Consider the following 23,241-nt stretch of genomic DNA (forward strand, 5'->3'; position numbering starts at 1 on the left):
CAAATCATAATGATAGCAAAAGCATGTTAGGATACATTTTTATCTTGAATAGTGGGGCGATCTATTGAAAAAATTTCAAACAGCACATTATAGCCAATTATGTCTGTGAGGCAGAGTACATTATGGCATTCGATGCTACCAAGAGAGCTATTTGGTTGTGAAAGTTCATCAGTGAGCTCCGTAGTTCCTGTAGTTGAAGGTCCAGTTCTCTTGTACTGTGATAGCACTAGTGCCATCGTTCAAGCAAAAAAAATCAAAGTTCCATCAGAGAACCTAGTACATCCTCCATTGCTATACCTTACCCATGAGATTGTAGATAGAGGTGACATCAATCTTCAAAAAATTGATGGAAAAGATAACCTAGCCGACCCATTCACTAACCCCTCAAAATCAAAGAGTTTGATGATCACAAGTGAAAGATGGATATTAGATACTATTCCAATTGGCTTTAGTCCAAGTGGGAGTTGTTGGAAAATGTGTCCTAAAGTCAATCATCTGTTTATAAATGATTGAGCTATTTATAAATTATATATGAATTATTAATTAATAAAAATTATTTGATATTTTTTTATCATAAATTATGTATCTTTTTTATTGAACTCCTATGTTATGATGAAATTCTTAGAACTACTTTTAATCGATAAAGAAAAATTTATCATATAGTTTCTAAATTTGTTCATGATCAAACGATACATTATTATTAGGATGATAATATTTTACCAAGTATAAGTCATTGTGTGCCATATGGGTTGGTTGTTCTCATAACCAAAGAGTGTGAAAATACTAGTATGGTATGTAGGTAAAATATAAGAGTATATTTGTATGGAACATGACTAATCTGTGGAGCCACTCTACTGTTAAGAATAGCTTGCGAAAGATATGGGTATAAGTGTTCTTCCGACCTGAGATCACTATGGTGACTTGCAAGCAATACACTATGCTTTGGTGTCGGGCTATCTAAATTTTTAATTCAGTGATAGAAGATTTTTAGATACAATCAAGTACTTACAAAGTCAGTGTGTGAGTCAAGAAGGAATTGACCACTCTTGATTTTAAGAGATAGTGCTACATTATATTTCAATTCAGCAAAATCTTGGTTAGGATAATCTTTGTAAGAAATCATAAGATTTATAAGATTGAGACATAAATTGGATATACTAATTAAAAATTGACAGTTTAACTCTAAAGTCTTCTTGAGCATTGAGGGTCAAAGGGATGAATTATACGGTAACCATATGCCAAAGGTTCTTGAATGTTGCTTTGCAATCATTCGATCTATTCTGAAATCGGATATTATTGTTAGATGATCATTTTGATTAGTATAAAAATTTATTCCTATGTTACCAGTTTAGGGTCAAATCTATAGGATTATACACAAAGAGATTTCTATCTGATCAGATAGCTGATCAATGATTGAGAATTATTTAAGGATATAATCATCAATGTGATTGATGATTAACTTTATGCAAAGATTATAATAAAATAATTATTAAATTATAAGAAGATTTACTGATTAGCTCAATTTGATTAAGCAATAGGATTCAGATTAAGTCTAATTGAATTAGATTCAATTAGGTCTGACCTGATTAGGGTATAAGATGATCGATCGCTAAGGGAGATTAATTTATGATTTGATTAGGGCTTGAGCTTAATTAATTTTTGATTGAATTAGAATTTAATCAAGTTGGTTTAGAGACTAATTTGATTAGGTTCACACTCTTATCTATTTGTGTCTAACTAAATGAGAGTTGGTTGGAACCAAATAACTAAGACCAAGAGTCCAATTAAATTGGATTTCTCCCTATGCGCCAACTCTCTTTCTCCATGCCAATTTTTTCAATGCTAATTCAAAATTTGCATGAGAAAAACTGTTAGATATATGTCCTAAAAGCCAATATGGTTGACATGTTATAATAAATCTAGGACATAATTTTACACTTAATATATTAATGTGATCAATAAAAGGGTAAGTTTACTTTTCATTCAAGTGTGATGTATCCTTGAATCATCTATAAAATTAACTTTTCGATATATATTCTCAAAGTATTAAGAATTAGAGATATATATTTAATTCTTAAATACTTTCGATCATAGTATCATCATGAGGACAGTGATCGATCCGGATAGACCAGCTTACAAATCACTTCCTTCGAGATAGATGAGTCTCTAGTCTATATTGTAGAGACACTAGATGATGAGTGTGGATAGTTGTTAGAGAACAACTAGTACTGAGCATGACCATACGAGAGATCACTTGAATTTTTATTCGATCATCATTAATTATCTCGATGCTGTAGTTGTGTGAATAGTCCTTTGATCTGAGATGGTATGACTGCTTGCAGTGAAGCTGCTGGAGTTTAACTGGTACATAAATATGAATCTCAATGAGCCTTTGTAGTGGATGTTGGCGACAGTTGGTCCATTGTAGGAGTAGGTGTGCATCAAGATGGGATCTATTGATCTTGATAGAAAGGAGTAGTCCTATGAAATTTGAGAGGCTAAGTCTGAGAGTCTGTGGCCACAACAGTGTTATTAATAGAAAAGAATTTTCATGAGGATCATAATTGAACTTGAGCTAATTGAATCTATCATATGACTGATGTTGATGTTTCACGATTTATCCATGATATGCCATCTAGTTGGGACGCATGATAAAGGGACTGAATCACACGTTAACTATACCTTAAGATTCTTTTCAGTTCTACTGGGTTGCCAGTACATACTGCTAAGTGTCACTGATGGATTGTGTGAGCTCACTAGGGTTGTTCTAGATCGATAATTCTTGATAAGTTAGAGTAGAATTATTCCGATCCATTGAAAAAAGTTTCAATGTACTTTGATAGAGATCATTGTATATCTTACTATCAGATAGAATTGAACCTATGGGGTTACACAACAAAGAGATTAGACTTTAAATAAGTAATTGGACTTATAAAGTATCAATTGGATTTAGAGAAACCTTATTGGGTTCAAGGTAAGCTTGCTAGCATATGGTTGGACCAAATTTTTTCTTTATGTTTGATTTTGTTATTTGATAAGATAATTCAAATTTGATTTCCTACTAATAACCTAAATGAATTAAATTTATTGGGCTCCAATTGTTGGGTGCCTAAGGTTTTGGATCAAATGAATTAAGGGTGCAAGTCCTTAATTTATTTCTTTGATAGTTATGATGGGGCGCTACTTGATTTGATCAAGTTGAACGTGTCCCACCTTTAGAGGGCATGTGGATCCATGATGGGGCATCCCTTGGATGTATTTTGGGGTGTGATTTAGTTGGTGTAAGGGCTCTAAGAGTTGGCACCTAATAGGTTTTCTAAAGGAAGTTAAATAACTTAAGTTATTAGAAAACCTAATGTAAGTAGGACTTGTATTGAGAGCTTGTTTGGTTTTAAATATGATTCAAACCTTATGCCTATTTAAAGAGACCTCCCCTAAAGTCCCTAGGCAATCACAACTAGCAGCCCACACCCCCAATTAGAGTGCCCCACTCCCTTTCTTCTCCTCCCTTTCTCCTCCCCTTTGGACGTCCACACGCCACCTCCCTTTGGGCATCCCTCTTCCTAGCACGCCCAAGGCTGTTGGGCATCCCTCTTGTGCTGGTTTCTAGCCCATAGCAGTAGCATCTTCAAGGAAAGAAAGGTAATAGAGGAAGAGAAAAAGAAGATCAAGAAAAGGATCAAAGAGTTGATCGCGATCCAGGCTTCGTTCAGATTCGCAGGCTAATTTTTCTTGGAAAAGAAAAATCAACTTTAAGAGGACTATTCTAGTTTGATCATGAGTGGATACCCATAGAGACCAGGTACTTATGCGATTAAGAGAAAATCTTTTCTTTTTCAGGTCTAGATTTGAAGAAAAAAATTACGATACAGGTATGTGATTCGATCATATGATCAATTTCAGCATATATTCAATTTCAGCATATGAAGTAGATCCTTGTAGTTTATATTTTATGCAAGCATGATATAGATTAAAAAAAAATTAATCTTCTATTCTGCTATCCTATTTAGAAAATAAAATTTTTAAAATATACATGCATGCCCCAACATACGATTTTCCAACAGTGGTGTCAGAGTCACAGATTTCATATACATGAAATTGACATACATATTTTGAAAAGAGTTTCAAAATCTGATTTTTTCTTGATACATGAGATATATAGATGAATATTTTGAATTTAAATTTTATTTTATATTTAATTTTAGAACATATAGTTGATATGTCTAAGCATACATAGATCTGAATTTTGATCTAGAATGGTTTCTAATTTATGTTCATGTGATATGTAGATGCATGTATAAATCTAAAATTTTATTTAATCTAATTCATGATTTATATATGAGATATCTGATTATATATTTAGATCACAAAGTTTATTTTTGATGTAATTCATGATTTATTTATGAGATATATGATATTATGTATTGATCTGAATTTTACATGCATATATGAGATATATGTTTGTATGTTAAATCTAAAAATTAGTTTCATTATTTAAAATTTATCATTCATAAAAAGAATTTAGATCTGAAATTTAATTTTGAAATCTAAAATTTATGTTTGTGCATGAGAATTTTGATTATGAGAAAATCAAAAATGAGGTCATGTAATAAGATTGCATCTAGGATTTTTGATTTGAACATTATGGATCTAATTTGATTAAGTAATTGATCAAATCGAGTCAAGTATTAATTAGGATTAGATCAATTAAGCTAAATGATCATGTAATTATTGTTAATCAAATCGATTGAATCCCATATATAGAATCGATTAACCTAAGAACCTAATTTGACTCGATGGTTTGAGCCTGATTTGCTTGAGTTAACCTTTTTAGACCAATTGACTTATTGGTGTCTAAGGCAAGTAATTGAGACATAGTTATTTAATTGATTCTATTAGCTGATCTGGCCAATTTATTAGTGTCTAAAAAAAGCAACAGGAAGATCCCCACCGATCTCTACTTACCTAGCTAATTTGAAAGATTGAGTCTTCAATTGAGTTACTTGACGTTTTTGGTTTCACCCATGTCAATTAGATCAGTCATATGATGATTGATTAGATGATTTCTAAATCTAAATTTTTTTCACAAATATTAAGCTCGTAGGTCTTCCACCGTTGTAGATGTGTGGGTGTGCTACTGGTGTTGATTGTTCTCGACTGGTTATAGTAGTTTCATTGTACTAAAATTATGCAACCACTCTATTAGCAAAGAGTTACTTCAGGGTGAGGACAGGGTTGGGCCCAATAACTATTAGGTGAGAGATCCAATGACGGCCTTGCATTTACTTATGAATGATGGGTCGGGCTTAACTAAGGAGTGTGGTCAATAACTATTAGGTGAGTCCATATGACTTAATGATCAAGTCATTATAACATGATTAGAGAAGCATCTGGGCAAAGAGTTATCCACGCATCAGTGTGCATGTTACCAATAACTGTTAGGTAAGGTGCATGGCTTCAGTGGGACTGCAGCACCTACTAGAAATCTTTTTGTCACATTAGGGTTTTCGTTTTCCACCTGAAGAGTGGAGGGATCCAAAAAATTAATGAGAATCATTGTTTGCATCTTAAAGTTTTTAAAAGAAAATATAACATTAAAGTATAAAAGTTTAACTTAAATCTCTACTCTCACAGTTAAACAATGTCAGCCTCAAACCCTCTAGCTTGCATCCTTGAAACCTATCGTTTGACTGGAACCAATTACAAAGACTGGCTTAGAAACCTCAGGATTGTTCTGATTTCTAAAAAATTAAATCATATACTCGATCAAAAATTCATAGTGTTATCAAACCGTCTTACTATTAAGCAAAGAGCTGCTTATGAAAAGTAGATGGATGAGGATAGTCAGATCAAGTGCTACGTGCTGGCATCTATATCAAATGAGTTGCAAAGCCAGCATAAATATATGCCTACTATCAGGGCTATGATCACTCACCTACAAGAGTTGTATGGTAAGCAGAGCCATACTGCATGCTTCAAAATATCCAAAAGACTCTTTAATTTGAAGATGTACGAAGGACAGTCAGTCCATGAGCATTGCATAATAGTGATCAAGAACATTAAGGAGCTTGGAAAGCTCGGGCTTGATATGCAAAAAGAATTATCGATAAATTTGATCCTTCAATCCTTTACGAGTTTATATAGTCAATTTATTATAATTTTTTATATGAACAAACTCGATTGCACTATACCTGAACTGTCAATATGTTGGTCACAACAAAAGAAACTTTGAAGAGTTCAAGGGGCACTGTTCTTACTGTGGAGTGGACTTCTTTCAAGAGAAAGTCTACTAAAAAGAAGAAGACTAAATTCACTAAGAAGTTGAAGAAAGAGAGCAAGCCAAAGAAGGATGTTCTTAAGAAGGCCGAAGCAAAGGGACAGTGTTTCCATTATGATGCTGAAGGCCACTGGAGGTGGAACTGTCCACTCTACTTGGAGAGCCTAAAAATCAAAAAAGGTGATAAACCTTTAGAAGGTATGCTTGTAATTGAATCTAACCTTACGATTTCTTCTACTTCTAGTTAGATATTAGACTCTGATTCAAGTGCTCATATATGTATCTCAATGCAGGGTCTAATAGAAAGTAAAAGATTGAAAGAAGGTAACATGATCCTTCGGATAGGTAATAGAGTAAAAATTACTACAAAAGTCGTTGGCACTTATCCTCTTCGATTATCGTCTGATTTTAGATTTGATTTAAATGATTGTTATTTTATTCCTGTAGCTAGTCAGAATTTGATTTTCATGTCTGTGCTAGCACAGAAAGGTTTTGAAATTAATTTTAATAAAGATTTTTATTTCATTTATTTATGAAATAAATTGGGTGCATGAGGTCTTTAATTGACAGTCTATATCGCTTGCATGTTGATGTGAATATAAATTTAAATGAGTAAATAGTGAGTACCATAGGTCAAAAGAGATCTAGAGATGAGGTTAACCAAAGGTACTTATGGCATCATAGACTAGGCCATATTGGAGAGGATGGGATAAATAAACTAAAAAAAGATGGAATCTTTGGCTCTCTTCATCTAGAGTCGTATCCAGCTTGCGAATCTTACCTTCGAGAAAAAATAACCAAGTTACCCTTTGTAGGAGATGGGGAAAGGGCCACTGAGTCACTTGCCCTGGTACACACCGATATATGTGGGCCATTTAATGTGCAGGTCAGGGATGGTAATAGCTACTTCATTATCTTTATCGATGATCTGTCTAGATATGGGTATGTGTATCTGATGAAACACAAGTCTGAAGCCTCTGAAAAGTTTAAAGAATTTAGAAGTGAAGTAGAAAAATAAACTAGTAAATCTATTAAAGTTCTTCGATCTGATCGAGAAGGTGAATATCTTAGTCAAAAATTTTTGAGATATCTTAAGGATAACGACATAGTCTCTCAATAGACTCCTTCCGAAATATCTTAGCTCAATAAGATATCTGAAAGGAGGAATAGGATTCTATTGGATACGGTCAGATCCATGATGAGCTTCACTGATCTACCCTTATATCTTTGAAGATATACCTTATTAACCGTCATTCACTTGTTGAATAGAGTTCCATCAAAGTTCGTTCCTACCACACCGTATGAGATATGGTACAGTAAGAAGTCAAGTCTAAATTATCTTAAGACTTGAAAATATCCGACCTATGTCAAAAGATAGATAGCTGATAAACTAGAGGATAGATCTGTAATAGCTTATTTCATAGGGTATCCAAAAGAATTCATGAGATACTACTTCTACTTCCCACAAAATAAATATAATTGTAAGTCGGAACATCATATTCTTAGAAAAATAGTTTATCCAGGATGGTGGCAATGGGAGGTTAGTTGAGCTCGAAGAGAAGGTCTCTGAAGAGCAAAAAGCTATAGATCTTCAGAAATTCATTATTTATGAGCCAGTAGTTGACGTTCTTATACCACCTCGTAGAACTAGCAGGGTCTTCCGACCTCCTGAAAGGTACATGGGTATGCTTATAGAGGAAGTAAAAAAAATATTCCTTATGGGAGATAAGGGTCATAGTGATGATCCTAATACTTTTGATGAGGAGATGTTTGACATCGATTTCGAAAAATAGTTAGATGCAATGAAGTCAGAAATTGACTCGATGTACTTGAATCAAGTATAGACCTTAGTGGATCTACCTGAGGATATAGTACCCATTAGGTGTAAATGGATCTACAAAAGAAAGATAGGTACTGATGGTAAGATAGAAATCTATAAAGCTAGGCTTGTGGTAAAAGGTTATAGCCAGCGCGAAGGCATTAACTATCAAAAAATTTTCTCATCCGTAGTCATACTGAAATCCATTCACACTCTGCTTGCTATTGTAGCTTATTATGATTATGAAATCTAGTAGATAGATGTGAAAACTATTTTTCTGAATAGGTATCTTGAGGAAGATATCTATATGGAGCAGCTTTTGGATTTCATATCTGGTGATGGTAATCACAGAGTCTGTAAGCTACAAAAGTCTATATATGGATTAAAGCAAGCTTCTCAGAGTTGGAATCATCATTTTAATGAAGCGATCAAATTATTTGATTTCATCAAAAATGAAGAAGAACCATGAGTATACAAAAGGATTAGTGAGAGAGCAATAATATTCCTCGTATTCCTCGTATTGTACGTTGATGATATTCTTCTTATTGGAAATGATATTCCCATGTTGATCATGGTCAAAAGATGGTTGTCCAAAAAATTTTTCATGAAAGACCTAGGGGAAGCATCTTATATTTTTGGAATAAAAGTCTATAGGGATAGATCTAAAAAGATGCTAGGCTTGTCATAAAAGCTGTTTGTAGAGAAGATGCTGAAGAGGTTTAGCATGAAAAACTCTAAAAGAGGACTTTTACCTCTTAGGTATCGTATTAATTTTTTCAAGATGATGTGTCCGACCACATCTAAGGAAGTTCAGCACATGAGTAGAATTTCTTATGCCTCAGCCATAGGGAGCCTCATGTATACCATGCTGTGCACTCGACCTGATATTGCCCTTACTGTGAGTGTCATGAGTAGGTATCAGTCGAATCCAGACAAGGAGCACTGGATAGCTATGAAGAATATTTTTAAGTACTTGAGAAGCACTAAAGATTTAGATTTTTGATCTTTGGAGAAAAGCTAAGAGTGGGAGGATACATGGATGCTGATGATAGAATATCTACATCAGGGTGTATTCTTGTTCGATATATTGGAAGGATTCTGAATAATCGATCAATAGAAGCTGAGTATGCTGTAGATGTGTAAGATGAATTCTGATTTTAATGTTAGTTGTAGAACTGGATGTTATGCCATTAGATGCCATGATACAGTACTGTAAAGATAATGGCACCATAGCCCTTACTAAGGAGTCAAGGTCTCACCAGAAATCAAAGTATATCGAGCGATGGTATTATATCATATGCGACTACCTTGAAAAGAAACATATTGAGATGTGAAGCATAGACTCCGCAGATAATGTGACAGACCCACTAATAAAGCAATTGAGCCAACCAAAAATAAAAGTCCACCTTGAGAAGATGGGACTTAGATTAGTGGCCAATTGACTGGAGTCCAAGTAGAAGATTGTTAGATATATGTCCTAAAAGCCAATATGACTGACACATTATAATAAATTTAAGATATAATTTTATATTTAATATATTGATTTGATTAATAAAAAAATAAATTTATTTTCATTCAAATGTGATGTGTTCTTGAATCATCTATAAAATTAATTTTTCGATACATATTCTCAAAGTATTAAAAATTAGAGATATGTACTTAATTCCTAAATACTCCCGATCATAGTATCATCATGAGGATGGTGATCGATCCGGATAGATCGGTGCACAGATTGCTTCCTTCAAGACAGATGAGTCTCTAGTCTATAATGTAGAGATACTGGATAATGAGTGTGGGTAGTTGTTAGAGAACAACTTGTACTGAGCGTGATTATACGAGAGATCACTTTTGGATTTCTATTTGATCGTTAGTGATTATCTCGATGCTGTAGTTATGTGAATGATCTTTTGATCTAAGATGGTATGACTGCTTATAATGAGACTACTAGAGTTTGACTAACACATAAACATGGGTCTCAATGAGCCCTTATAATGGATGTTGGCGATAGTTGGTCTACTGTAGGAGTAGGGTACACATCAAGATGGGATCATCGACCTTGATAGAAAGGAGTAGTCCTATGAGATTTGAAAAGTTAAGTCTGAGTGTCTCTAGCCACAGTAGTGTGATTAATAGAAAAAAGTTTTTATGAAGATCACAATTGGACTTGAGCTAATCGAATCTATCATATAACTGATGTTGAAGTTTGATGATTTATCCATGACCTGCCATCTAGTCGAACTCACGATAGAGGGACTAAATCACACATTAACTACACATTGAGATTCTTTTCGGTTCTATTGAATTGTCATTACATACTGTGAGGTATCATCGATGGATTGTGAGAGCTCACTAGGATTATTCTGGATTGACAATCCTTGATGAGTTAGAATAGGATTGTTCCAACCCATTGAAAAGAGTTTCAAAGATACTTTGATAGAGATCATTGTATATCTCACTACTGGATATAATTAAATCTATGGGGTCACAAAATAAAGGGATTAGATCTAGAATAAGCAATTAGACTTGGAATAAGCAATTAGACTTATGAAGTATCAATTGGATTTAGAGAAATCCTATTAGGTTCAAGGTAACCTTGCTAGCACATGGTAGGATCTAATTTTTTCTTTATGTTTTATTTTTTTTTTTTGATAAGATAATTTAATCTTGATTATCTACTAATAATCTAAATAAATTAGATTCATTGGGCTCCAATTGTTGGATGCCTAAAATTTTGGATCAAATGAATTAAGGGTGCAAGTCCTTAATTTATTTTCTTGATAGTTATGATGGGGCGCCACTTGATTTGATCAAGTTGTGCGTCTCCCACCTTTAGAGGGTGTGTGGATCCATGATGGGGCATCCCATGGGTGCATTTTAAGGTGTGGTTTAGTGGGTGCAAGGGCTCCAAGAGTTGGCGCCTAATAAGTTTCCTAAAGGAAGTTGAATAACTTAAGTTATTAGGAAACCTAATGCAAGTAGGACTTGTATTAAGAGCTTGTTTGGTTTTGAATAGAATTCAAACCTTATGCCTATTTAAAAAAATCTCCTCTAAGGTCCCTAGGCAATCACAACCAGCAGCCCATGCCCCCTATTAGAGTGCCCCATGCCCTCTCTTCTCCTCTCCTTCTCCTCCCCTTTGGACGTCCACACGCCACCTCTCTTTGGGCATCCCTCTTCCTTCCATGCCCAAGGCTATTGGGCATCCTTCTTATGCTGGTTTCTAGCCCATAGTAGCAGCATATTCAAGGGAAGAAAGGCAAGAGAAGAAGAAGATCAAGGAAAAATCAAAGAGTTGATCGCGATCCAGGCTTCATTTAGATTCACAAGCTGATTTTTTTTTAAAAAAAAAATAATTTTAAGAGGACTGTTTTAGACTGATCCTGAGTGGATACCCATAGAGATCAGGCACTTGCATAGCTCAGAGAAAGTCTCTTCTCTTCCATATCTAGATTTGAAGAAAAAAATTACAAAATAGGTATATGATTCGATCACATGATCAATTTCAGCATATATTCAATTTCAGTATACGAAGTAGATCCTTGTGGTTTATATTTTATGCATACATGATATAGATTAAAAGGAGTTTTAATCTTCTATTCTGCTGTCATGTTTAGAAAATAAAATTTTTGAAACATACATGCATGCTCCAACATACGAATTTCCAATAAAAACTCCATGCATTCATGCTCATGTCGCCTCCCTTAATATGGATCAGAGTGGTTGAGTTTGAATTCAAAAGTGTTTTGAATTTGAATGAAAACTAACTTTAGCCTTATCCTATCCTAACCCCTTGGATGCCCACCTTAAGAAGGGCTAGTTTCGTGCTTGGGAAAAAAGATTTCACTGAGAAAACCAGAGAGTGGGGCATGAAATTAAGAGGTGGGGTGGGTCTTCTGTGTGTGTAATAGATGATAGCTACTTCCTCTTGGGCGTGAGGTTTCTTTAAGGTGTGGGTTTCTAAATCCTTAGTGTAAGAATTTTAAGAAGTGAGAAAATAGAAGTTTCTATTTTATTTTCTTCCTCTTCCATCTAATTCTCCAAAAGTCTTCTTCTTATCTGAAAGAGTCCGAGTGGTTCGAAGAAGGTGTATGAATCAGCCATCACACGGCCTCAACACAAGCTAGCACTTTCGAGATGTTGATTAGCACCAGGGCTTCGCGTGGACGTCCTGTAGAGGTCGGACATTGATAAACACTTAATTTAAGTCATTTAAAATAGAAAATTATATTTAATTTATTTTATTTATTAAGAATTTGATGCTTTTTTTTATGTTTTATAGGAAAGGTGATCGTCGATACAAAGAGTCCGATTCGCAAATCAAAAAGACTCAAGTTTGAAGAAAATTAGACTTAAAAATAAAATTTAAATAAAAGAAGGATGCATACAGTATTATAGAAAATAAAAATACTATGCAAAGAACCCAAAAAGGATATAGGTGTCATTTTAAAGAAACAAAAGTTTATTTTTGTAATTTTCTAACCAAAAAAGAGCGTAAAGGAGTGTGGCTGGCATGTTTTTGGTGGGCTTCATGTGATTTGAATTTTGGTACGGGCCCGAGGCTTGAGCATGGGAGCTGGCAAGTGGCTTGATTCAAATGTGGTGGGTCCAATCCAAGATGCAGGTGTGCGGGGTTTCAAGTGAAATAGAGATGCCGGCTTTTGTTGGCGCGATCATGCGGCATCGGGCATGGCGGGCACGCGGCATGGCGGATTCGTGGGGACAGACGGATGCTCATAATAGCAGATAGATCTGAAAATTAAAGAAAAAAAGATAATACTTGGAAATACTTCAAGAGGAAGAATTTGTATTTTCTTTATCTGCTTGTGATCTTTCCATCTCATCCATCCATCTTTTAGTCCTTAGTATTTTTTTTAGTCCCATATCTGAAAACCATGTAAAACTCCTCCCTCCTAACACCTATAAAAAGGCTCTTGTACTCCCATTTGAGGGGGAGCTCAAAAATTTTTCTAGAGCCTTGCATAGAGGAAGAGAAAGGGACTACTCCATGAGCAGCTAGGCTAGCAGTCTCGGGAGTGGAGAAGATATTTTGTAACGACACAGAGTGGGTTTATTATTCTAAACTTTCTTGTATTTCTTTATATGCAATAAAGATTATGCTTTTTATTTAAATCATCATGAGTTTTTTATTTGCTCTCTTTCATATGCTTTTATTTATGCTTTCCTGTTAGATTAATATTAGGAACAACTTTTACTTTTCGGAGATGCACCATGATCTACGGGTATGGGGCATGCCGAAGAAAGAAGAGTTGTTTACCTAGTGCTTTTTGGAGACGCACCATGATCTACGGGTACGGGATGTGCCGAGAAAAGATAGATATTTTTTCTAGGATTAATCGCATCTATTTTTTTTAAAAAAAAAGAGATACAACTCTACTAGTGCAAAATTAATTCAAAACTCCCGAGCCCTTTATTTTTTAATTACATCAATTTTAAGATAATTTATTTTCTAAATCAAAATAATGCTTCTTTCTTTTATTTTGCAATCTCAACTTAGCCCAAGGTCCCTGAGGATACGATCTCGACTCATCCTACCTACATAGTGAGTAGAGTTATTTTTGGTGCTATCAATGACTACGCATCAAATTTTGGTACCATTGTCGGAGACCTTGACACGAGTGAATAAAAAAAAAAAACCACTGACATTTCATAACACTTAACTAAAATAGTGTAATCTCAAATATAAAAATTTCTATCTTGATTGGACACCTTGTTTCTTTGCATTGCATCTCCATAATTAACTTTAAGGGCGCAACCCATTAACTAAGATAAGGTGGAGATTTGATCATCCTTCCTTGACCCACAAATCACTCTCTTGTATTTGTATAACCTAGACCTTAATCTAAAATTAATTAGACGTTGACCCCTAAGAATTTCGAGCTCATTAGGACAAGTGACCCTGAGAGTTGAACCAGGTTAGACTTGGTCAGCTAGCTGGTGTCTAGGAAAGTGGTTTGCAGGATGACTGGGCCCGAAGGAAGGTGATTTTTAATTGATTCCGTTCGCTGATCTGGCCAATTTAATTGGTGTCTAAGAAAAGCAATGGGGGGGCTCCCACCAACCTTACACTTATCTGGCCAGTTGGTTGGTCCAGCTCCGACTTGGAGGACTTGAAGGCTAACTACAGTTAGGAGCTGTCTAGAACTAGGGTAACTTTAAGATAGAGAGTCCATTGCGTGCTAACTTGATTGTAATTAAAATCTAACCACAACTAATTCTTCTATTAGTTGTAGGACTTCTTAGGATCTCTTCTTTAGAACTCTTTTCACTCTTCTCTTCTCCTCTTAATTAAAAAAGAAATAATCCTTAACAGTCTAGGATAGTCCTATATAGACCTTTTAGTTGCATGTTAGGTCGACGATCACTAAAACCCGACTTGCAACCATTAGACGAAGAATTAGAAAAGACTCTTAGGACTATCCGAGTTAGAAACATGGCTGCACTTGGTGAAGCTAATCCTCCACGCTCATTGAGAGAATATTTCACTCCATCCTCATATACCTCCTCTCCATGCATTCAAGCACCTCCAGTAGAAGCTACCCAGTATGAGATTAAGTCTAGCATTATTCAAATATTGCCATCATTCTATGGACTTAGTAATGAGGACCCATACAAACACTTGGATGAATTTCTTGAAATTTGTTCCACAGTAAAAATTCAAAACTTCTCCGATGATGCCCTTAGGTTGAAACTGTTCCCTTTCTCACTTAAGGACAAAGCCAAGCATTGGTTAAACTCCTTAGAATCTATAACCATTTCAACTTGGGAACATCTTCAGAGAGAATTCCTTAAGAAATACTTTTCAATTGGAAAAACAAATCAAATTAGAAAAGCTATCACTAGTTTTTTTCAATTGGAGGGTGAACTTTTTCATGAGACATGGGAAAGGTTAAGGGACCTCATTCGTAAATGTCCACACCATGCTGTCCCTAAATGGCAACTTTGTCAGTGTTTTTATGATGGTCTATCAGAGAAATACCGACAAATGGTTGATGCATCATGTGGTGGGACATTCATGCTAAAGAGTGAGGATGAAGCCTGGCAACTCTTTGAAATACTTAGTGAGAATTTCCTACATCATATGTCTGCCACCACTAGAGAACAACCCATGCTTCAACAAAAAAGAAGTGGAATTTATCAGATTGGAAACATCATGGATATCCACAATAAGGTAGATGAACTGTCCCAAAAATTAGACCGTCTTCTAAATACTGGACAATCCTCGATTCCACCTAACCCAATCCAAGAAGTTTGTGCATTGTGTGCAAATCCAAACCATTTTGTTAGTGAATGTCCAGCCGCACCTCAATTTCCTAAGTTTGTGCACGAATAGGTTCAGCAAGCTCAAGTCCAACAAGCTCGCAAACCAGGAAACGATCCATATTCGAATACTTATAACCCTGGCTGGAGAAACCATCCAAATTTTTCCTGGAGACCACAACCAGTGGTTGGCCCTGCCGCACCTCGACCTCAATATTAGGACCCAACATATAGGCATGGACCATACCATCAATTTCAAAATGCTCCTCAACTGTCTACTACTGGTCATAGCTCAGTTTTTGAGAAAAAAGTTCTGAAAGCACTAGAATGATTAGAAGTCAACACTCAAATCCTTAACTCCCACACACAATCCATTGCTAAGCTAGAGACCCAAATAGGTCAACTAGCAACTGCATTTAGTAGGAGGGAAGGAGAAAAATTACCTAGCCAACCCGAGAGCAATCCAAGAGGGCAATTTGTGATGGAGAGCTCTAATACCCCAGAAGTTTTTTCTGAACACGCCAAATCAATCATGACTCTGAGAAGTGGGAAGATCATTGAACACACTAGTAAAATCAATGAGACCGACCCTAAATCTCTAACCGAAGCCAAATCATCCAAGAACAAGGAGGACCTTAAAATAGAAAATGAATCAATTGCACCGGAATCATCTTACTTGCCTAAAGCCCCATTTTTGAATGCCCTGAAAGCCCCTATTCCTGCAGATAAGAAGGGAGAAAGACTCGACGAGATGTTGGAATTATTTAAGCAAGTCCAAATTAATCTTTTCCTTCTAGATGCAATCAAATAGGTCCCTGCTTATGCCAAATTTTTGAAATATTTGTGCACCTAAAAATGTAAATCTAGATCACAAATTCCAAAGAAAGTATGCCTCACTGAACAGGCTAGTTCTGTCTTCCAGCATGCCACTTTTCTAAAGCTTAAGGACCCAGGAGCCCCCATCATTTCCTATGTTATAGGAGATTATCACATTGAAAAAGTTCTTCTGGACTTAGGGGCAAGTGTGAATCTTTTACCTAGTTCGGTGTATGAACTTTTTGGATTCGAAGAACTGAAACCCACATCAGTCACACTATAATTAGCTGACAGATCAATTAAGGAACCACGTGGAATGCTTGAGGATGTCTTGGTCAAGGTAGATGAGTTTTACTTTCCAGTTGATTTTCTGGTTCTCGACATGAAACTAAGTGGCAACCTAAGATAAATTCCCATTATCTTAGGACGACCCTTCCTAGCTATGGCAAATGCATGCATTAATTGTAGGATAGGAGTCATGGATGTATCATTTGGAAATAAGAAACTGAGACTGAATATGTTTGGTACTTCCCAAGGATCATCAATGGATGGTTGCTTTGAAGTAGATACACTAGAAGATATTATAGAAGATGCAACACCCACAATTCTAGCACCAGACCCCTTAGATACTTGCTTGGCTCACTTTGGAGTGTATGACTTTAAGGGATATATGAAAGAAGTTAACACCTTGTTGAATACACTACACGATAAAACCACTCCTCCATGGACAATCAAGTATGAGCCATTGCCCACATTAGCCAGTACACCAATAGTCCCATCTTTAGAATCACCACGTACATTAGAATTGAAACCCCTTCCTGCTATGCTCAAGTATGTCTTTTTAGTACCCAATGACACTCTCTCGGCAATCATTGCATCAGACTTGACCCCTAATCAGGAAACACAATTGGTTGGTATTCTGAAGGAACACAAAGAGGCTATCGGTTGGTCCATTGCCGATTTAAAAGGAATTGACTCCTCCATTTGCATGCACCATATTCATTTTGAGGCAAATGCCAAACCCCATCGAGCTATGCAGAGGAGATTGAACCCAAACATGTGTGAAGTAGTAAAGAAAGAGATGGTAAAGTGGTTAGATACTGGAATCATCTACCCCATATCCGATAGTAAATGGGTCAGTCCCACTCAAGTAGTACCTAAGAAATCAGGTATTACTGTGGTTAAGAATGAAGAAGGTGAACTGCTTCCCACTCACATATCATCTGGATGGCGAGTATGCATAGATTATAGAAAACTAAATGCCGTTACTAGGAAGGACCATTTTTCATTGCCCTTCATCGACCAAATCTTAGAACAGTTAGCAGGATAAAGTTTCTTCTATTTTCTTGATGGTTATTTAGGGTACAATCAAGTACCTATATTTCTGGATGACCAAGAAAAGAATACCTTCACCTGCCCCTATGGCACCTTCGCTTTTCAGCGTATGCCATTCGGGCTCTGTAATGCATCCGCTACATTTCAACGGTGCATACTGGCCATTTTTTCAGATATGGTGGACAAATGTCTTGAAGTTTTTATGGATGATTTTTTTGTGTTTGAAACCACCTTTGAGGATTGTCTCCATAATCTTTCCAAAGTTCTTAAACGGTGTATGGAGACAAATCTCATCCTAAGTTGGGAAAAGAGTCATTTTATGGTGTGGAAAGAAATTGTATTAGGACATATTATTTCTAAAAGAAGGATCGAGATAGATAAAGCCAAAGTTGAGGTCATTTCAAAACTACCACCCCCTACTTTGGTCCGACAAATACGATCCTTCTTAGATCATGCTGGATTTTATAGATGCTTCATCAAAGACTTTAGCAAGATTTCAAGACCCTTATGCAATCTGTTGGCCAAGGACACACCATTTGTCTTTGACAAAGACTGTTTGAAAGTATTCAACACATTACGAACAGCCCTGACAATAGCACCCATAATAAAACCCCCTGACTGGTCCATTCCATTTGAGATTATGTGTGATGCCTCTGACTTTGCAATAGGTGCCGTCTTAGGCCAAAAAATCAATAAGGAGCCACATGTGATCTATTATACTAGCAAGACTCTTTTCGATGCCCAATTAAATTACACCACAACAGAAAAAGAGCTACTAGCAGTAGTGTTCGTCCTTGAAAAATTTTGCTCATATCTATTAGGGTCTAAGGTTCTAGTTTACTCTGATCATGCGGCTCTGAAATATCTCCTCTCAAACAAAGATACTAAACAACGTTTGATCAGATGGATCCTTCTTTTACAAGAATTTGATCTGAAAATCTGAGATAAGAAGGGTTCCGAGAATGTGGTAGTTGATCACATCTCCAGGATCTTAGTTGAACACATGATAGGCATAGATGAGGTCAAAGAGAAATTTTCTGACGAACAACTTTTCGCAATCTCCTCTAGCCGTCCTCCATGGTTTGCCCATTTTATCAATTACTTGTCAACAGGACAAGTACCTTCTCACTGGACAAAACAAAAAAAGGATCGATTTTTCTCGTAAATTAAATATTATTTCTGGGAGGAACCTGAACTATTCAAATACTGTCCTGAGCAAGTTATTCACCGTTGTGTCCCCGAGAGTGAATTCCAAAGTATTTTTACTTTTTGCCATTCTTCGGCATGTGGGGGATATTTTAGTGGAAGAAAAATTGCAGCAAAAGTGCTGCAGAGTGGGTTTTATTGGCCAACGCTTTTCAATGATGCACATGAATTTGGTCGAAGTTGTCTGCAATGTCAGCAAACAAAAAATTTATCCAAGAAGGATATGATGTCGCTGACCCCCATTTCAGTAGTAGAAATCTTCGATGTTTGGGGGATTGATTTCATGGGACCTTTTCCAACCTCGTTTGGATTCGAATATATTCTGGTGGCAGCTAATTACGTGTCAAAATGGGTGGAGGCAATAGCTACATGGACTAATGATAATAAAGTTGTAACTAGTTTTATCCAACAAAACATCATTAGTCGATTTGGCTTCCCAAGGGTGATCATTAGTGATGGGGGGACTCATTTTACGAATAAATATTTTGAAGCACTTATGAAAAAATATAATATTATACACAAAGTGGCCACACCATATCACCCTCAAACTAATGGTCAGGTAGAGGTGTCAAATAGGGAGATTAAACATATCCTAGAAAAGACGGTTAGGCCCGATAGAAAGGATTGGTCTCTTCGCTTAGATGATGCATTATGAGCTTACCGTATAGCTTTTAAAACCCCTATCGGTATGTCACCTTACCGACTAGTTTATGGCAAAGCTTGCCATCTACTGGTTGAATTAGAACATCATGCACTCTGGGCCATACGAATGTTTAATTTTAACATGAAGAATGCAAGTTCTAATCGAAAGTTGCAAATCAATGAACTGGAACAACTTCACAACGATGCATACGAGAGTTCACGAATTTACAAGGCTCGAACCAAAGTATTTCATGAAAAATATATCTCTAAAAAATCATTTGAGCTAAATCAAAAGGTATGGCTTTTCAATTTCAGGTTACGTCTTTTTCCCGATAAACTTCGATCCCGATGGGATGGACCTTTCATTGTCACACAAATATTCCCACATGGAGTAATTGAAATTTATGACCCCTGGAATGGCAATACATTTAAGGTAAACGGCCAACGTCTGAAGCTATATGTAGATGAAATTGCACATAAAGAACGAATCGACACCATCTACTTGTGTGATCCACTTTATAATAAATAATAAACTTGACGTCTGGCTGAAGATGTAAAACTTAGCGCTTGTTGGGAGGCAACCCAATGATTTCATTTTTTTTTTTTAACTTTACTGCAACTGCAGGAATTTAGAACAAGAGCCTATTAATCAATGAAGCTATCTTCAACTTTCGAAGCAAAATTATCCCAGGTGCACTCTCTCCTTTTATTTTCTTTGCTTTCCTACTCCATTGAGGATAATGTATATTAAGTTAGGGGGGGGAAAGAAAATTAATCAAATTCTCGAGTATGGTCAGAAATAATTAGTTTTGTGTATCTGAATTTTATTTTGATTAAGAGTCAATTAGGCATCCTAATCAATGAATGATTAACGGTCAAGATAATTTTAGAGATATTGAGGAATAAATTATTAAGAAAATCCAATGAATGGTAGGGTTTAGACTAGACCAAATTTTAGGAGTAATTCTATAATCCTCTTCTTACTGATCTCAATAAAGAATCTGCTTCATGAGAGATTGGGTGGAAAGGTCGAGGTATGCAAAAATTCTCCTTAAAATTTACTTTAAAAAAAAAAAAAACAACATTGGTTTCCTACTGAGTAATCGGACCCCTTCGCCTAAGTAAGTGTTGTGGTTCGCATAAAAAGGTGGGCAATATTAAAAAAAAAATAGTGGATAATAAGGGGACTAAATTGCAAGAAGATAATAAACCTCTCTCACATTAAGTTAGAGGATGTAAAGAGTAAAGTGGGGAGTTGGTGAAAGAAAAGCTCTTAAAATTTTTTTAGTTAATACTCAGCCACTAATTGGGTCAAATTGATAATCCAATGAAGTATCTCTTTAATGGTCTGACCAGATATCATCTACCTTTTGAGATGTCTAACATAACTTTTTATTCAAGACCGAGTCGGTATACAATGCTGATATATCTATTTTACTCGAGGACGAGCAAAATTCAAATTGGAGGGTGTGATAAACACTTAATTTAAGTCATTTAAAATAAAAAAATTATATTTAATTTATTTTATTTATTAAGAATTTGATGGTTCTTTTTATGTTTTACAGGAAAGGTGATCGCTGATACAAAGAGTCCGATTCGCAGATCAAAAAGACTCAAGTTTGAAAAAAATTAGACTTAAAATAAAATTTAAATAAAAGAAGGATGCATATGGTATTATAGAAAATGAAGATACTATGCAAGGAACCTAAAAAGGATATAGACATCATTTTAAAGAAACAAAAGTTTTTTTTGTAATTTTCTAATCAAAAAGGAGCATAAAGGAGTGTGGCTGGCACATTTTTGGTGGGCTTCATGCGATTTGAATTTTGGTATGGGCCCGAGGCTTGAGCATGGGAGCTGGCAAGTGGCTTGGTTCAAACGTGGTGGGTCCGATCCAAGATGCAGGTGCGCGGGGTTTCAAGTGAAATAGAGATGCCGGCTTTTGTTGGTGCGATCACGCGGCATCGGGCGCACAGCATCGGGCATGGCGGGCGCGTGGCATGGCGGATTCGTGGGGATAGACGGATGCTCATAATAGCAGATAGATATAAAAATTAAAGAAAAAAAGATAATACTTGGAAATACTTCAAGAGGAAGAATTTGTATTTTCTTTATCTACTTGTGATCTTTCCATCTCATCCATCCATCTTTTAGTCCTTAGTATTTTCTTTAGTCCCACATCTGAAAACCATGTAAAACTCCTCCCTCCTAACACCTATAAAAAGGCTCTTGTACTCCCATTTGAGGGGGAGCCCAGAAATTCTTCTAGAGCCTTGCATAGAGGAAGAGAAAGGGACTACTCCATGAGCAGCTAGGCTAGCAGTCTCGGGAGTGGAGAAAAAATTTTGTAACGACACAGAGTGGGTTTATTGTTCTAAACTTTCTTGTATTTCTTTATATGCAATAAAGATTATGCTTTTTATTTAAATTATCATGAGTTCTTTATTTGCTCTCTTTCATATGCTTTTATTTATGCTTTCCTATTAGATTAATATTAGGAATAACTTTTATTTTTCAGAGATGCACCGTGATCTACGGGTACGGGGCGTGCCGAGAAAAGAAGAGTTGTTTATCTAGTACTTTTCAAAGGCACACCGTGATCTACAGGTACGGGGCATGTCGAGGAAAGATAGGTATTTTTCCTAAGATTAATCGCATCTATTTAAAAAAAAAAAAGAGATACAACTCTACTAGTGCAAAATTAATTCAAAACTCCCGAGCCTTTTATTTTCTAATTATATCAATTTTAAGATAATTTATTTTTTAAATCAAAATAACGCTTCTTTCTTTTATTTTGCAATCTCAACTTAGCCCAAGGTCCCTGAGGATACGATTTCGACTCATCCTACCTACATAGTGAGTAGAGTTATTTTTGATGCTATCAACGACTACGCATCAGACATTCTGTGCGACTGCTCAACATCAGGAAGAATCAATTACCATGATCGATAGGTGCAGTGATTGGCTATCCGCACTCAGGTATTGAGTTCTGAACTTAGTCATATTGTAGATATGATCTACCGCATGCATTGATATGATCTATGCCTGTTGTTTTTTGATTTTAGATTTTATATATGTAATATATATCATATCATAGATCCTAGCATAGGTGTTTCTAGATCTGATCTTATGCTTGCATGATAGATTAAACTATTTAATCTAGTTTGCTTCTGCTAAAATTTTAAAATGCATGCATGAAATGCCTACGATTTTCCTTCATAATCATCTTAGCAAGATTCATTGGATTGCTCTAGAAAGAGCCTTTAGATATCTTAAAGGTACTAATATTTTATATTATCTTAGAATTGTTGGCTACCTAGGTGTATTGTGGGGGTACAATTATGCCAACTAGATTTTTAATTCATCTATTGTTAAATCCATTTCTGGCTTTGCATTTTTTTTTCTCAATGGTAGTGTTTTTTTTAAGAAAAATTAGCCAAACAAACTATGCTAGTTAGAAGTATAATGGAAGCTAAATTTATTGCTCGTGTTCTACCTTCTTTGAAGCCGAATGGCTTATAGATCTTTTGTAAGAAATTCTTTTGATTCTATCTCCTATTCCTCTAGTTTCCATCCATGGTAATTATAGAGTTGCAATTGATTTTTCCATTAAGAAACTTGCAAATTCAAAAAAAAGAAAACACATAAAAGTGAGACAAAAGTCTATGAGAAAGCAAAAAATCATGGCATTATTTCATTATCTTATATGAAAACTGATAATAATCATATTGATTGTCTATAATGGGCCTTCCAGTAGTGGAAACCCACTCTCTATGATAGGAGACTCCTTAAAAGATGTTCAATATACAATAAGCTGATTGGATGACTAGAAAGCATATATTATAATATATCTATATCAGTCTTCACT

The 23,241-nt window shown here is 35.7% G+C and overlaps 1 non-coding gene across 1 annotated transcript; it reads right to left on the minus strand.

The window, feature by feature from the left end:
- Positions 1 to 14,935: 14,935 nt before the first annotated feature.
- Positions 14,936 to 15,041, minus strand: LOC140859017 (small nucleolar RNA R71). The gene has a single exon (XR_012142417.1). It is a non-coding gene; the product is annotated as a small nucleolar RNA R71 (small nucleolar RNA).
- Positions 15,042 to 23,241: the final 8,200 nt, after the last annotated feature.

The sequence above is a fragment of the Elaeis guineensis genome, chromosome 6, assembly GCF_000442705.2.
Source record: "Elaeis guineensis isolate ETL-2024a chromosome 6, EG11, whole genome shotgun sequence".
Taxonomy (NCBI): domain Eukaryota; kingdom Viridiplantae; phylum Streptophyta; class Magnoliopsida; order Arecales; family Arecaceae; genus Elaeis; species Elaeis guineensis.